Genomic DNA, 17,767 nt, shown 5'->3' with positions numbered 1-17,767 from the left:
GAGAAAATTAAGGCTCATCCAGCAAAAGAAAGAAGCATGAGAGTTGAGAAGAGAATACATTGGACTCACTCAGTTTTATTTACTAGCAATCATAATCAATCAAAATCACAGCGTACCCCACCATTGTTATTAATCCTGAATCAGGATTCTCAAGAACAAAGGTCAGGAATTGGTCTTGGTGTCTATACTTCCACAGAGAAAGAGCATTCCAGATCTTTGATCTCATGAGAATGCAGGGCAGCCTCTCCAAGAAAACATGACTCAAAAATAAAGGGAAGGAGCCTGCCACATTGGGCCCATTTGGTGGATGAAATATTTGCTCCCTGGGGAATAAATCTGTCCACTGGGAAATTCAGCATGTCACTCCCCATTGCTGCTAATAAGAGCTCAATGCCTTATTCCTATGCACTGATTGTCAATATTTCATATGTAAGTTGTTAGGGTCTGTAAACAAGTCAAGATGGCGCCTGGCATTTTGTCAGAGGGAGTGGTTTGTGAAGTAACGCCAGCGAGCCATTAAGTGTGGAGATTCCTTATTGGTTGACTGCTGTATCTAGTTTATGTTAATTAAGATAAGCTGTGTGGAATGTATATATACCCCTCCTGTCCTACAATAAACTGCTCCCACTCCTGCTGTATCAATCTACACAAGTTGCTCGTCACCCCCCTGTTATTTTGCTGCAGTCGGACTGCGGCAGTAAGTTTCTAAAGAGACTTGCTTGTTTTAAACAAAACCTATATTTGGAGAGAGTGATGTCCTTGCAGTTAGTTTTTTTCTCTCACTGATTTGAGTTTAGTTGATGTTTTTGGTTTTTTGCTGCTGTTATTAAGACCTGATTAGAAAAATTGTAGAGGAAGAAAAATTTATTTGGGGGCTCACAGTTTCAGAGGTCTAGGTCCAAAGACACCTGGCTCCATTTTTAAGGACTTGAGGTGAGGCAGAACGTCATGGGAGAAGAGTATGGTGGAAGGAAGCAGCTCATATGATGATTAGGAAGCAGAAAGAGACTCCACTTGCAAGATACAGAATATATACTCCAAAGGCGTACCCCCAATGACCTACATCCTCTGGCCAAACCCTCTCTGCTTTTAGTTACTATTCAGTTAATCCCTATCCACCTTCAGTTACCACTTCATTTAACAATCTGTGAATTAATCATGGATTAACTCATTGATTGGGTTAAGCCTCTCATAATCCAATCATTTTCCCTGCACACCTTCCTGTATTGTCTCACATGTGAGCTTTTGGGGGACACTTCACATCAAACCATATAACAGTTGAACACTGATATCACTCGACACAAACAAGGCAGTCATCAGCACTGTCCCCATGTATATTGCTTATTACTGTGAACAGGTTTCAAATACTACAATGGGACACAGGTTTAGAACACCAAATTCAGTGTGCACTTCTTCAGACAAATCTACAATAAATAGAAACGTGCATTTCTTTGTAACTGGCAAATGAGTGTTCACTCTACTCAACATTTTTAGTTCACTTTTCAGCTTCAACTTCTTTGAGAATATTTTGGAAGAGTAAAGGGAAGAAGCTAATTTAGTAACCTTGGTGATAATTCATATTCATTAAGAGAAAGAGAGATCATGAGCTGGGGAGGAACCCACATATTAAGCCCCACATGTTTGCCTCTGAGTTAAGAAAAGCTATGGTGGGTTATGTCTTCTGAGTAAAGCAATCGGAAGAAGAAGGAAGTACAAAACAATGAGAACCCAGAAAAGTCTATGCAGGAACCAAGTGCCCAGGGCTGAGGCTGTAATAGAGGTATGAACTTTGAAAAGTTTCAGGGAAAATGAAACCACCACTTCAGTTTCCTAGGCTAGGCCCACATCAAAAGAGTCTGTTATGTCCTCCATTCCTAGCTGACTCCTCTTCAACTCATCAGGGATGCTGCCATGAGATTCAACTACTTTAAAGTGTCTGTGTGTGTATGTGTGTGTGTGTATTTGCATTTTTCCCAAGTCACTCATACCTTGACAACCTTTAGTGTCACTTGATGTTTGAAGGATAACAGGGAATTTCTCAACTAGATGTCAAAACCTTGGACAGATGAGCCATCCCCAACACCACCTTCCATTCCTGTTTGTCCCCTCTCTGCTCTTCTCCACCCTTTCCTCTTTCATTGAGCAGATATTTACTTTGTGAGAAAAAGATATCTGAATGGTCAGTGTGTCTTCAGTAGTTGGCACCATCTAGATTTTACCTAATTGGACCCCTATAATTGCTCCAATGACACCTTAGGGAATCTCCTTAGAACTTAAATATTGTACAAATAAAAAATTGTATGTAATTTAGAATTTCATCATTCATATTTTTATCTTATTCTTAACATAGAGATGAGATCCATGCCATCTCAACCATTGCTAATAGTTCTGCATCCTCAATAAAATCTAGAACCAAACAGAGCAGAGAATAAATTGATTGGATGGTTAATTATTGATGTAACTACTGAAAACAAGCTAAAAGATTGAGTCAAAATATTCATGAAGTAAAGGGACCAATATAACTCACAGTAGTGTTTGACCTTACACTAATGGTCAAATTTTAATTTTCTTTTAAAGTTCAAAAAATCATCAGAAACAGCATAAAATTGACAGTTATATATATATATATATATATATATATATATATATATATATATATATATATATATACATACATATACATACACTCACACACACACACACACATATATATTTAAATCAACAAACATTTTAATCATTGGCAAGAAAGTACGGTACTCAAATAGAACCCTGTCTTTTAGACTGATTGGGAACAAAGGATACATTTAAAGCTAATGATCAGTAAGTATTAGTAAGTATATGATAAAAAACAATAATTGCTATCTTATGATTGGCATAAGATTCAAATAATATAATGAATGGAATTTTATGTCTACATTAAGAAATTTCTACAAAAATAAAATGATTGAATCTTCTATGAGTGAGCCAGCTAAACTGTTCAAAGAGACTGAGAATATGGCACGTTCAAAAAAGAGAGTACATTTAGAACATTTGTTGCAAAGAAACACAGGGACATAACAGTTTTAAAATATGTGAATTAATACAAAACTTGAGTCATCATAAAGCCAAGCACAAGTGTCATTGACAAAGTGGATTTTTCCAGAGGCCAAGAGGTAGAGGTGGAAGTGGGACACACCTCACAGAGCTACATGGGAAAGATCCAGGGTCATTCAGGAGGCACAGATGAAGGGAAAGAATCTTTACAATAGGTTCCAAGAGAAGGAATGGGCAAGGCAGGTGAGCAGGCATAGTTTTGGATCATATGAATAATGCTAGCAGGAGCCAGGAGTTGCCCCCAGTTGTCAGGTTACCTGGTCCTGAGGTGATTAAGGCAGATAGACTGTGGCCTGGAGCATGACAAATAGATAGAGAAGTTTGTTGGTTAGTCTGTAGCTTAAAGCATGCCTAGGAAATAGGACGCCTCCCAGGGAGGAGAGATGCAGATGAGGAGGGAAAAAGCCAAGACCATGACAGTACGACATGTAATTGGATCCTCCAATTACATGTTCAGCATAGGAAAGTAACCAGAATATAGAGCATCAAGTTTACAGAACTAGAGACATGGTTCACCCAATGGCATTAATTTAACACCCACCAAGGATTCCAGAAAAAGTTACAAGGAAAGACAAGTTCATTACTATTTCACCATTAATAGGTCTGAGTATCAGGTCACTACTAAAATGGCAGAAAGCTACCTGTTTTTGAAACATGGAATGCAGCCTTTAGCCTGTGCACTAGCCTGTTTTAACTTCGTCCCCAGATCAAGAAGCTGATTTACAAACAAGCCTAAGAAAGCCAACAAATGACCAAAATAGACGCTGATTGTAAGTGAAATAAACGGTAACTACAACATTGAGCCCATAACCTGGGTAGTAAAATAAAATGAAGTGGAAGAAGCCATGCTGTAATAACAATTTAATATTCACCAGATTGTAAAGTGAACCTAGGAGGAACCATTGCCCATGCAAGAAGAAAATTACCACCCCATATAATCTTCAGTGAGACAGATTCATGGCCACCTGGAGAGCTCCAAAATCTGAATGGTAGTTTTCTCTTTAAATGATGGCTAGGCACTGTTAGTACTTAATTCATGTACCTACATCCTCCAGAGCAGAATGATCAATGCCTAGTGATGAAGACACATGACAAGAGCTGTCGGGATTCCAGAAGGAGATGGGGCTGGTCTGGTGTTCACTAGTGGATCACTGAATGATTGCATACTAGAAAACCTTGGTCTAAAATTCAGAAGGCCCGGGTGCTAAGGAGACCTCTTCCTATAGGTAGTCATTTGATGCTAAACAAGTAATTGAATGCTTTTTCCACCTGTGAAAATAGTGAGGTTGGGTAAGATTGAAAGATCTTTAAATTTTCTTCGAATGCAAACTATTATCTCTTCTCCTTGATTCATGGGTCTTGGGACACCTCATTGTACCTTAGCACTTATCTAAACTATCCATAAGCAACATTTCAGTGATGCTGTTAAGCTCAATTTGTTCATAAGTTCAATTCATTACCAGTAAGAAAAACTCTTATGGGGCCCCCAGGAATACACCTGGCATTCAAAGTGTGGGGCAGTGTCATTTCTCAGGGTTCCCATTATTCCCATTGCCGTTATCTTCAAAGCCCGCACATCCAGGACATCCTCTTTGCTTGCTCCATGATCACTTCAAGTTTACCTCTTCCTCTCCTACCTTCCCCCAGCTTCCAGCCTCCAGGTGGGAAGGGCTCCATTAGATATTGCAGATCACATATTTGTGCATTGCCGAAGACTTTGGTTTTTCAGAATTCCACCCTGCTAATGATTCCCATGCCAAACAAGGCTGGGGAGAAGAAAGAAAGAAAAGAAGGAAGGAGAGATTCTGGGGAGAAAGGTCCACCTGCTAAGTCAGGCAACTTTGTTGAGAAGTTATGTTGCTGTTTGAACATGAGACTGTGACAACATTTCGGTCAGACCTTCAGCCAGCTAAGTAGCTGGATTCACTGTGTTTAAATGTAATCTGTGTCTTGGTGTAGTAGGTAAAACCCTACGGGTTTTAGTTTTTTTATGAAGAATCCTCATGGTTCATGCTCTCACTGCTAGATTCTAGAAAAATCTATTAATCCTTATTCTTGATGTATGTGAGAGTATTCTTTCCTTCCTTGTTTCTGTCTTAGCATTCTTCATTTTAGGGTGGTTCTTATCTGAAGATAGCAAATAAAACATCATTCATTCTTCTTAAGTGTTAAAATTTCCTTCATATTTCAAGTGTTCATACAACATTGTACTTGGCAAATATCACTACATTCTCTGCAGTTAGAAGTATCTCATCTTAAACTTTGGTTTCCCACAGATAGGGCCATTTCTCTGCACACCCACCCCACTGCTTTCATCTCTACCTGCATTTGGAATAAGAAAAAAAAAAAAAACTTTCCTGATCTGCATGCTTTGAGTCTTCCCCTTTAATGCCCTCACTTGAATGAGCCTTGCCCTTCTTCCAAAGACAGTTCAGTCATTTTGAATGACTGAAGGTGGTTGGTTAGTCTGTAGCTTAAAGCATGCCTGGGAAATAGGATTCAAATGAAGTGGGTCAAAAATATCTTAACTCTGTCTATACTGAATACACGTACATTTTTTAGTTGTCATTATTCACACTAAACAGTTCAGTTAACAGTTACTTAATAGTATTTACATGGTATCAGGTATTATAAGTGTGTGTAGGTTGCATATAAATATTAGGCCATTTTATATAAAGGACTTGAGCATCCATGGATTTTGATGTCTACAGGAGTTCTGGAATTAAAATGACAAGAAGCAAATGAATTTTGCTATTTCCCTCCAGTGCACCCTCCATCATCCCTACTGGCTCTTGCATCAGGGCTCCTGAGCCCACTCCCAAATCATGAGAAGGCAGCGGGCCCTATTCCATGCTCCTATGCATTTGAAAATCACATATTGTCTATTTCTCCTACCATGAATATCTGTAAAATCTATAATAGCTATGATCCAGCGTACCAGACCCTGGGTTGTCCCAAATAAAAATTTATCACATTTATATGACTTTTACCCAAGAAAGTTTCCACATTCCCACTGTGTGGACCTCTGTGCTTACAATGTACTAATCCTTTTCATCCTGACTCTGTGGCTCCCCACCTGATTCCATCTCCACAGGCTGGATGGCAGCTGGGTGAGGAAGAGTGCAGACCGAGTTCCCTCTTGCTTATGGACAAGCCATTTTACCTTGGGCTGGCATCGTGCCCATCTGTTCCAAGATTTCTGAGCAGTGTTCCCTGAAGCCTATCCTGGGAACAAGGGGAACCAGCAGGGAGGCTGCAACCAACCTCCACCCTCACACCAAGCAAAGTGGCCCACCTATCACCAAAGCACCCATGGCAGACACACTTAAAAATAGGCTTCTACAGGGCTTGGGCTGGGGCTCAGCAGTAGCGCACTTGCCTGGCATGTGTGATGAAGCACTGGGTTTAATTCTCAGCACCACATATAAATAAATTAAATAAAGATACATCCACAACTTAAAAAAAAATAAAAATTAAAAAAAAAAGAAATAGGCTTCTGCAAAAATTTCAGAAGTTTAAAAATGACTCTTGTGGGTAGTCCCTCACATTCCTCCCAGATCTCTTCTGTGAATATTACAATTATGACAGCAATTATGGAGGCAAAGTGAATACAGATTTAAAAGTCCTCTGATGTACTAAAAGATCCTTCACTTCAGTAGTCCTTAGAGAAAAACAAGGTGAAATCACCATGGCACAGCTACCATACAAACAAAAGACGGGTAAAAAGTATTGATAAGGATACAGTGAAATGAAACCCTTTGGGTTGTTGGTAGGAATGTATAGCCACAGTGTAAGGAAGGATCGTGGTGGGTCCTCAAAAACTTAAAGAATTTTTTATGTGAAGTAGCAATTCAACTTCTAGAATTGAAAAAAAAAATTGAAAAAGAATTAAAAGCAGACTTTTATGCCCTCGTGCTCTTGGCAGCATTATTTACAATAGTTCAAACATGGAAACTTCCTAATGTCCATCAATGGAGGAAGGAAAAACAAAACATTGTATATCCATACAATGGAATATCCTTCAACTCAAAAGGAAGGCAATTTTGGAGGCTGGGATTGTGGCTCAGTGATAGAGCACTTGCCTAGCACACGTGAGCCACTGGGTTCAAGTCTCAACACCATATAGAAATAAAGATATTATGTCCATCTACAACAAAAAATACATATTTTTTTAAAAAGGCAGTTTTGATACCTACTGAGACACAGGTCAGTTTTGAAGACATTTTGCTAAGTGAAATCTGCCATTCACAGCATGACAAATACTGCAAGATTCCACTTACATGAGGTTTCGAGAGTAATCAGATTCACAAAGACACAAAATACAGTGTGGTTGCCAGGGGGCTGTAGGGGGCAGGATGAGGAATTGTTACAGAAATGGGGCAAAGTTTCAGTTCAGAAGATGAGAAAACTCTAGAGATGGATGGTGGTGTCGGCGGCACAACAGTATGAATTCAGCTTAACACTACTGAATTGTATACTTAAAAATGGTAAAAATGGCATGTTTTATGTTATGTCTATTTTCCCACTATAAAAAGCACTCTGAATCTCATTTTCTGGGAAGGATAACCTGACAGAGAGCAATGAGAAGATGCATCCTGGGAGAACAGCTGGGATTCTCTAACTGGTGGTATTTATTGACTGGATTTGTGCATGTCTCCTCTTTTTGGCAGCAGAGACCCAGCATGGCGATGGCCGGGCTGTGGGGAATAGAAATAGAACCTCCACTTTTAGCAATCTTTTCATAAGTTGGGAACACTGACACTTTTATGCAAAAAGCAACATTTTCTTTTGTGCCCTTTTAAAAGGAATCACTTTATAAAGAAGAATACCTCTTAATCCCCAAAATAAAATTAAAAAAAAGAAAAAAAATAACGTCTTAATTTTATCTAATCCAACCAAGGAATTCAATAGAAATGAGGTACACATTCAAATGGGAGGTTCTGGGTTTTACCATGGGTTTTTGAATATGTGGACATCAAATATTTATTTTCCAAAATATCTTTTAACCACAAAGCTGCCCAAGGAGAACCCTCGGTAAGTTTGGTGTCACCCCATGTACCCTACATGTGCACAGCTTTACCAAGTTTAGTTTACTGGGATGCTACACCGTCCCAACAGGATTGGTGTTTAGCACCTCTACTTGAAGGTCAATCTCATTTTGCTTTTTAGGTACAATGTCACCTCTGCAAAAAATGGCATGGGATTCTTTGACGTTCTAGAATTATTACCTGCTCATTGTAGAAACTACTCATATGTCTGATGTTTTGCCTGTCTACTCAGTAAACCTCATAATGTAGCTTCCTGTGTTCACATATAAGCTCTAAGAGACCAGGCTGCTCAATGCTCAGCTGCATATCACCAGGCTATGGTTGATAGAAGGTTGATGCAGCTTTATGGCCCTAAGTACTTTTGCTTTGCTGGGGCAGGGGGAAGTCGGGCTCTTCCGTATAAGTATTAAACAGAGTACTTTGTGACTGAGTTGCTATAAAAAATGAATATAATCCAAGCTGAAATATTCTTATATTTATTTTTAAATCTATTCTTAAAGAAATTAGAGTTGAAACAATTCCATAAACTCCTAAAAGCATTATGGCCCAAGGGAAAGTGTCCACTGTTCCTAAGGGAGGGGTCCCTCCTGAATATTTGTTAACAGATGCAGCAGAAGAGAACAGAGGCCCCCCTCCCACCTGTGTCCTACTGCCAAAAGAGTGGCTCCTCTGAAGCACTAGGGAAAGTGCTCTGCGGATCTAGTCAGCCCAAACCTGGCAAAGGCAACATAGCCCATCCAGACACTTTCATGTTTTTCACAAGCAAGAAACCTTAAGGCTGGAGGGGTTGGAATTCTCCAAGACCAGACGTAAGTAAGTCCATCAGGGACTAGAACCTCCACACAGGCTGGTATGGGCCATCCGCCCTTCCACGCCTGCTTTTGGAAACTATTTCCTCCCTCTCTCAAAACTCAAAAATCCAATTTATCACCTTTTTTAAACTACACCTGTTGCATTGGAGTATCTGTGAGCCTCTGAAATTCATATTTTGGAACTAACCCCCAGGTTCTGTATTAGGAGGTGGGACCTTTGGAGAAGTGATCAAGCCTAAAGGGCTCTGCTCTCTTATGTGGGATTGACTCCTTAGAAGAGAAGCTTCAGAGAGAAGCCTGGTGCTTTTGGCTTCTTTTTTTCCCCCTTTTCTCCCTTCCACTGTGTGAGGACACAGCCTCTGGTCCCTGTGGAAAATGAAGCTATAAGGTACCCACTTGGGAGCAGAGAGTGGCCCTCAGCAGACATGGAATCTGCTGGCATTCTGACCTTGAACTTCCCAGACTTTTGAACTTAAGAAATAAATTTCCATTATTTAAAAATTACCACGATCTGAGGCAGATTGTTATAACAGCACAAATGGACTAAGGTAGTCCCCATTCCATAGACCCAAGGGCATCTGCAGCCATCGTGCGCTCCAGGCTCTGCGACAAGTGGCAGAGTATAAAACAAACAGATGCAGACTCAGGGCTTAGGAACTCACAGCCCTCCATGCCTTCGCTCCTGTCCCCTACTTAAATCCTCCCAGAATTTTCTGGAATGTTCATGAAGACTCTCCAATTTTTAAATCATAACTGACCTTTCAAAACAGACTCCAATCCTATTGTCTTTAAGGAAGCCTTGTCTGAGACAATCCTAGTCTTTTCTCCCAAGTCCCAGATTATTGTGATATTGTGTTCATTCTGTATTGAAGAAAAAAACAAAGAGTTCATCTTCTTTTTCAAGACAGGGCTGACTAATTAATTCATCAGTGTACCTAGAAATAGACCTTGTATTCATTCATTTATCCATTCATTCATTTTTTTCTTTTCTAATGTAATATTCATTAAGGGTTTACAATATTATATACGATCAAGAAATCGAGGAAAAAGGTTGTTATTTTTTCAACTTTCACATCTTACTGTTGATAGTTCTTAGAGCTGGAACTGAAGGAGGGACGAAGCCTTTCTTTTTTTCTCTAGAGTCTTTATTTCTCCCCTATTTCCAAAATAGTTTTAAACTGTGCATAAGATAAATACCAATGGTATGTAAAAAGTGAGAGTGACTGGGGTTGGAGAGTTCAAGATGGTATAGTCGTTTCTCTAGGGTGCCGGTTTAATAATGAGTAGGAAATACAAGTTTATTCATGGGGGGTGGGAGGTCAGCCAATAAAAAGCAGCAGTGACATGTAGAGGCCCAGAGGCTGGCAAGTCTGAAGGAGTGGGTTCCTGTTGGAAAGTCCCACAGCGTGAATCTGCACAAATGAGACGGGTTTCCGACTTTCAAGATAACAAGAGGGGGGGGGGTGGTCATCCCCTAAATCGAAGTATTAAATTTTGGAAATGTATGTAACGACACTCTTCTCTCCACTGGGGTTGGACCTATCTCTGGAGAAGTCATCGGCCTTATCTTTTCACTCTGAAGCCTCTTTGCAGAGTTCATTAATGAAATGGGTTACTGGTGATGTGAAGCCTGGCTGTGGTCGAGGTCCACCGGATCAAAGGCGGTGTCCCCTCTGCTCCTCACATCTTCAGCACCTGCCGCAGTCTGGCTGGGCACAAATAAGAACCATATGTTGAATTGGACAACCTACCAGGCACGGTCCTTAAGCCACATTAACCTCACTCCCCCACTGGCACCAAGGCCAAATTTGGGGGCCAACAGAGGTGAGGCAAAGAACCTCACACCCCCACTGGTGCATAGACCTATCCACAAGTATGGCTGTATGCTGGACCGGTAGTCAGTGACGGGTATGATTCAATTGCAGTGGTATCAACCTAAGACAGGAGGCTGACGCCTAAAGGTCAGTTTTCCGATGACGGGTAAGAACCATATGTTGAATTGGACAACCTACCAGGCACGGTCCTTAAGCCACATTGCTTGTTGTTTAATTAATCAGAAGGGGGGAGATGCTGGGAGCCATTAGCCAAGTAGGTATGACAATTTCCTTGCCAGCGTACCCCATGTTGCAGTGACATTGAATGTAGGTGACCTTGCTCAAGGACCAAGGCGGATTAGGGCGTTCCCGGTTTAGGTTCCAGGTTTAAGGTTTAAGATTATTCCTGCTGGGAATAGGGCGTATCCTGCTGCCTGAGTTCCCCTTGAGTTCTCACGGGATTCAGACAGTATATTTTGGAGATAGAAGCCCAGTGGAGTGAATTTGGGCAGAGAACGTGGATTTGGGCAGAGAACGTGGATTTCCCCAGAACGTGATTGTAGACGGCTGGTGTGAGTTCGGAATAAAGAGTTGCTGTTTGAATCTACAAGCTGTGTGGTGGCTTGTGATTGTGTGCCCAGCCAGACTGCGGCATTTGTGCCCAGCCAGACTGTGGCAAGCACCTTCCTAACTCCAGCACTGGGACTGGTTTGAAGGACGCAGGAGGACAGGAGGAGAACAGGAGAACAACTTTCAGTCACTTAGTGGTCTTATTCTTCATTCCCCCTTTTCTGAGCCAACACAACCCCCAGAATGAAGAAGTCCCTGTGAGCACACCTCCTGTCTCTAACATCTGCATGGCCAGCAGTGGACACTTCACCCATTGGGTCTTACCTAGGAGCAAGGTGTGTTATGCTCACTGCACAGTTAAGGTGCAGGGTCAATATGTGATGCACTATGTCAGCTCAAACCACTAGAAAGACGCAGCTCAAGTCACAAGAACAGGCAGCCCAGTTCCTTGAGCCATCAGTCCTGCCCACGCTATTATCTGCAGCTTTTCCAAGGCTCTTGTGCTTCTGTAACCAGTGTCCTTAGAGATGCACTGAAGGTTCTGGAATAGATGGCCTCTCAAGTCACTACAAACCCTGTCTTCCCACCTCTCTCTTATTTGTCATTCCAAAAATATAAGATAATGGGGGAGGAGGGTGCGGAATATAGTATAGTGTGTGCAGCATATGGATCCAGAATAGAAAAGAGTAATGGTCCGTAAAGGTTAGGAGCAAAGAAGATCTTGTTTTGAAGTCATAAATGTCATGTGTTTTAAGAAGTGATGTCTTATATTCCTTCACGCAAAGAACTCAAGTAAAAAAATTCAGAGATTCAGCCCTCAAAAGAAATAGAGTTACAAGAGGTAAGGTTTAAAATACTTTACAGTATAGCGTAGTTTTTTTTTAAGCAATCATAGCATTTTCTTTCTGATTAAAAAAATGTTAATTTATTCTAGTAATCCAGAATTCTCGTAGGCGGTGATATGAGATTCCATAATTGTTTGGATAATGTACTACGGTTGTTTTCATATTTTAAAATTTTAAATTTCCATGAAACTAACTCTAAAAGATTTTCACAAAGTAATAACATGATTCTGTCACCATATCTATAAAGAATATATTCATTTTTTTTTCACTTAGATTAATTTTTGCTTAGGTTTCTTGCCTGGCACTGTCTTGAAAAAGCAATCCTTTTCTACTTCTTCAGAAAAAAACTGTTAAAGGCAGCACATAATTATATTCATTTATATTCTTTCTCTGAACCCTATTTTGAACTTTGTATTACTGAAACAGAAACCTACATATGGAATGGAAAGAAAAGAGTAGGATACTACATTTATAGAATACATTTCTAATTTGAGAATCATTTTTCTACATTCTGAAATTTTAATGTGGGTTATTTCTATATTTCATGGGGTTCAACTATTAAAAGTACATTTCCTAACACCATATAAAGCTATATTCCCCCAACTTCTCATGTCAAGGGATCGCCTCTGAAATAGACATCAGCCGAGATGTTTTCAAACAGTGGTGTTTCAAAAGGAAAATTTAACTGTAACTATAACACATGAAAAGGTAAATCCAGACCTGTAAGAAAGTGGAGATGACGTTGAGTTATTAAGGAATCACTGCCGCATTTCGCTTCCGCTGCTTTTAATCTCACAGCTTCATTTTTCTGATGACACCATGGCTACCTACTATTTGCAGGGTTTCCACTTAATGAGGCTGAACATTTATAACACGCCTACATTTTATATAGCTCCAGGAATGTATTATGTCATAAAACGAACAGCCACTTACATTAGAATGGATTGTGTGTCTTTGTTACTGTGAACTCACTGGAGCATAAGTACATTCCCAAGAGAGAAAATAGATGCTTTTTTTTTCCTATTTACTGGATTCACATTTGAATCTCCCAACTGAAAGATTTGAAGGGGATTAACTTAGAAGCCCATATTCATACCATTGGAGGAGGTGGTGAAAAAAATCAAACTGCCCAGGTAAAGAGGAGGGTTGCAGGCACATGTGAAGATTATAATTGCACATTTAGATGTAGTCTCAGAGAATTGTTAAGATTGATGGGTCAGCTAACATCAGGTACAAGGTTGGTCCCATATTTAATGAACTTTGTTCATGTCAAATATACCAAAATCAATGAGATTAGCCAAATCTCTGCTGATTTGAAGCACCTGGGACCTCTCCTGTCCATATGCTTTCATTTAAGGGCCAATTCACCCCCAGGAGAGCTCAAATGAACATGCTAAAATATATTGCTGCAACAATAAATTTAACCAAACGCATGCATTTAAGCAATATGTGGACATTTCACATGGTATGTTTCAATCCTTTTATTAATGGTGTCAGTCGTTGAAAAATTAGTGTAACTCTGGCATAGCAGGAAACACACGCATATGCCGCATTTACTGCATCCACGCTGGTGGGGGAAAGAGAACGCACAGGCTTTCCCTGGCTCGGATCAATACAAATAGCATAAAAGGACCATATTTAAATGACAATGCTGTTATATGCCCTATGAATATCTATTAGGCACTAAAAATGCCCAGATTTGATTCCTAATCTGCAAATAAATCTTCTCACTGGTTGAAGGGCTAGCCTAGCCGCTGGTAGCCCATGCTCTCCTGTGTCTTAGACACCCAGACGAGAGGAGGTGCTTTGCAATGTTGTTGCTGGCACTCTACCAGCGGTCCCCAGGCCCCCTGATTGGTCTAAAGAACTATAGCAACAATAGCTCCATTATGGCAATCGTGTGCTGATGGTCCCGACAGCCTTCCCTTCAAATGCAAGATCAAAATGAGCACAACTAATGGAGCCATCAAAGAAATCGGTTTAAAGTCCTGAGTTGAAAACACCCGCACATTGCACATTCCTCACCAGGGCTTTTCCCAGGGGAAAAATGGCCTGGAAAAGCGGATGGGACTCAGCCGAGAGGGTGGCAACCTGCTCTGTGCCAGGCTGCCCTCTCAGAACTTTCCTCTCACTGAGTTCATCCTGGTGAGCCGTGGGGATTCCAAAGGGGACAGAAGAGGCCGAGCAGTGTCCGGGTTTCTCACATCTCCTGGTGAGCTCAGTGACGGAAAACATCCCTGGGTATTGTGTTCCAGGAGGGCTTGAGGGAGACACACATTCAAAGTCTGGGGATGCTGAGATGGAGGGCACTGGGGTACAATGGAGCATACAATGGAAGCATGTGGGTCAAGATCAAAGGAAGTCCACATTGAAACAGGGAAACAATATGCAGTTGGTTTGGTCTTCAGAGCCAGATTCCCACTCCATGCAAATGGGTAGAATCAGCTGCTGAAGAAAGGAGTAGTAACCATGGCATTTGTAGGAACTTGAAAAATCTGGGCTGAGAAAACCAAGTCTGGAAAGAATTTGTGAAAGCTTAGTGGTACATTTATCTGGAAGTGTAAGCAGAATCCCTTGTGAGTCTAACCAAGAAGCTAAGAATGTGAACATTCAATTTTAACAAGACCCGATCAGGTCTGAATGGATTGAGAGATATTGATCACTTCCAGCAACTTAAAAATGACATTTAAGGACAGACACAATGATTTCACGACACGATCAAAACTTCTTAGGAAAGAAATGACCTGAGTGTCTTTACAAGAGATCAGAACACTCACTATAGAATATCTTAGGGATACCCTGCATGACTACAAACCAATTCAAATAAATTAAATAAAATGAATTTACCAGAGGTTTCTACACATGCTACAATCATTAATGCCACCCATTTTACTAGATGGTAGTTCCAGATAATTCCACTCTGGCATGGTGCCCTACTTGGTCACACTAAAGGATGCTTATATGTGTTGGGAGGGATTGCTGCTGGTGATCCAACCCAGAGCCTCATACATCCGAAGCACCTGGTCTACCAGTGAGCTCCACCCCCGCCCTGAGGATGTTTTTAAAGGGGGAAGTGAGAAGAATTGATGTTGCATTTCTCAAGTTTTCCTTATTCTTCTTTCACTTCCTTTGCCACTCTCCAGATGGCTGGGAAGAGGGTGGGTGGAACTGCTTCCCAGATGCTGTGCTTTACCCTCCCTCTTCTTCCTTGGGGGTAAAGCAGCCCGTGACTTCCAGGACTAAGGTTGGTACCATCAGCTAAGCCCTGATATTTATCCTACCCTGTGAGCATAACCAATTTCACAGAACAGCCATATCATACCAGGACAAATCAAGACAAAAACAAGAACTCTGTAAAATATGTAAAATACAAAAGTGTACAAGCCACAAAATGAACCCAGCATTCCATTGAGCTGGCCAGTAGACCGACTGTTACTTCTTTACTAATGGCAGCTTGAGTCTTGCTGTCATCTGTCCTACTTCTAGATGAGATTTTTGAAGATACCTGATCACAGAACTCCACCTGCTTCTCAACCAAATGTAGTATAGAATGGACCCTCATCTCCTTCAACTGACCCCAAAACCAGATCCCAAGCCCAAATCCTCCAAGTCCTCTCTAGACCTTCTGGCTGAGAAGCTCATGCTCCCCAGGGTATATGTTCTTTCAACCTCATCATGACAAGTTCAACCTAGGGGTGTCCTAGCCATCATTTACTGGAGACCACTGAGACCCATGCTCCCCAGAGTCACACTCCATCATGGTTGGGGATTCCACTCTCGTCTCTGGGTAGACAGCTTGTAAATCTCCATTTCTAGCACTAACTTCTCATTTGGATTAAGCTCAAATTTTTCAAATGCCTGCTAAATATTCTCAGATGCCATGTTGCTGGAAATTCAAATTCAGCTTGCCCCCAACTAAACTCACCATTTTTTTCCTCCGTAACATCTCTACATCCCAGCAGCATCCATCTCACATAATGCTACTGGTAGGCTCTAAATAGGAAAGAGAACCTATGGAAAAGTGAATAGTTGCCAGATAATATATCCAGAAAAATCTTAGCCAAGTGTGAAATTGTATTTGAGTAGTGTCAAAGGAAAATTATTCTGACACTTGTTAAACACAGTAAGGCAGGCTTTGTTTGAGGGTTATTGCAGTGGGGTTTTGCAGTGAGGAGAGAGATATGCTCAACTCTGAATAAAACAAGAATAAGTGGGGATTTGCAGACAAGAAGCAGGAAGACAGTCAGCCAATGGAAAATTACTAAGAGGAAACATGAACAGTTGCGGGGAGGGGGGGGGATCTTGCTAAACCAACTGAACGTGATTCTTACTAGAGGCGGACCAGACGAAAGGTGAGGGATGAGGAATCTAATGAGATATTGGGAGGGTGGGGGTGTAGCTAGACTGACCCAGCTGGATTCTTGCTAAAACTGGACTAAGCTGGCCAAAGACCAAACCCCTTATTGGAGACTCATCTAGAAAGGGCTCAGAGGGCCATGACTCAAGTTCTGTCAAGAAAAGCATCTTTGTCAGTATCTGTGGTTTTATTCATGCTTAATCTCCTTAAGACTTCCAACAAAAATAACAAATACGTAAGGTTAAAATTTCAAGAACACAACAGCAGAAGACGATGATGTTCTTTATGTGTGAAGATTTGAACTGGTGGGAAAATTTGCCCAAAGTTGCCATTTTCTCACAAGATGACTCTTTTCTGTTTATTGATTAATTATATTTTACACTGGCCCCTCTTCCCCTACTTTGCATTGTCCTTACACCAATGTAAATGGAAGATGATCACCGTTTACTAAATGTTAGTCAGAACCTTGGTGTGAACATGTTCTTCTCAGACAGCCCTAGTGATTGCTGCTGTCCTCAGGATACTAGGGTCTACACTCTCATTGTTAGGGGGTTCTCCTCCTCTGTCTGCAGTGAAAACCAGGGTAAGTAGTGAGATGTGAGAACAGTATTGTGGTCTAAACCAACAGTTCTAAAATTAAATTTTCAGAAAACCACTCGACGAATGTCCTTTTTTTTCAATTCATTGTTTTCTTTTCAAAAAATATGATTTTCAGGTCCACTATGACTCCCAAGATTATAATTCAGAAGATTAAAGGCATGATAAGCGGAAATGACTGTGTGAAACAGAAACCAAAACAAAAATCCTACCCCATTATTGATAATCAGTAAGATTTCAACATTTCTTATGAAACAAAGTTAATTACATTCTGGATAGTCTAATTGGGTCAGTACAATACATTCTACATTATACCTAATTATTCTTTAAAACATGAAATAAAACATGGCTTTTTATTAAAAAAAAGGAAAGTTAAGACTACATAAGGCAAACTATTTTAAGTAATCGGTGTTATAAAGTAAAATTCATAAAATTGAACAGTTATTTTAAATATAGTTTTTTTGTTTGTTTGTTTGTTTGTTTGTTTAATGTATCCCTTGAGAGTCCTTTCCAAATCCTGATTCTGTTCCTTCATATCAGGGCATCCCTTTTAAGTAGCTTTTTAAAAAACAAAACAAAGCAAAAATGGCTTAGGCCCTATTGCCACATCCACTAGGTTGTTCCTGATGGT

This window comes from Marmota flaviventris, chromosome 12 (genome assembly GCF_047511675.1).
Source record: "Marmota flaviventris isolate mMarFla1 chromosome 12, mMarFla1.hap1, whole genome shotgun sequence".
In the NCBI taxonomy this organism is placed as follows: Eukaryota; Metazoa; Chordata; class Mammalia; order Rodentia; family Sciuridae; genus Marmota; species Marmota flaviventris.
The sequence above is the reverse complement of the archived record's forward strand: the minus strand, read 5'-3'. Positions refer to the sequence as shown.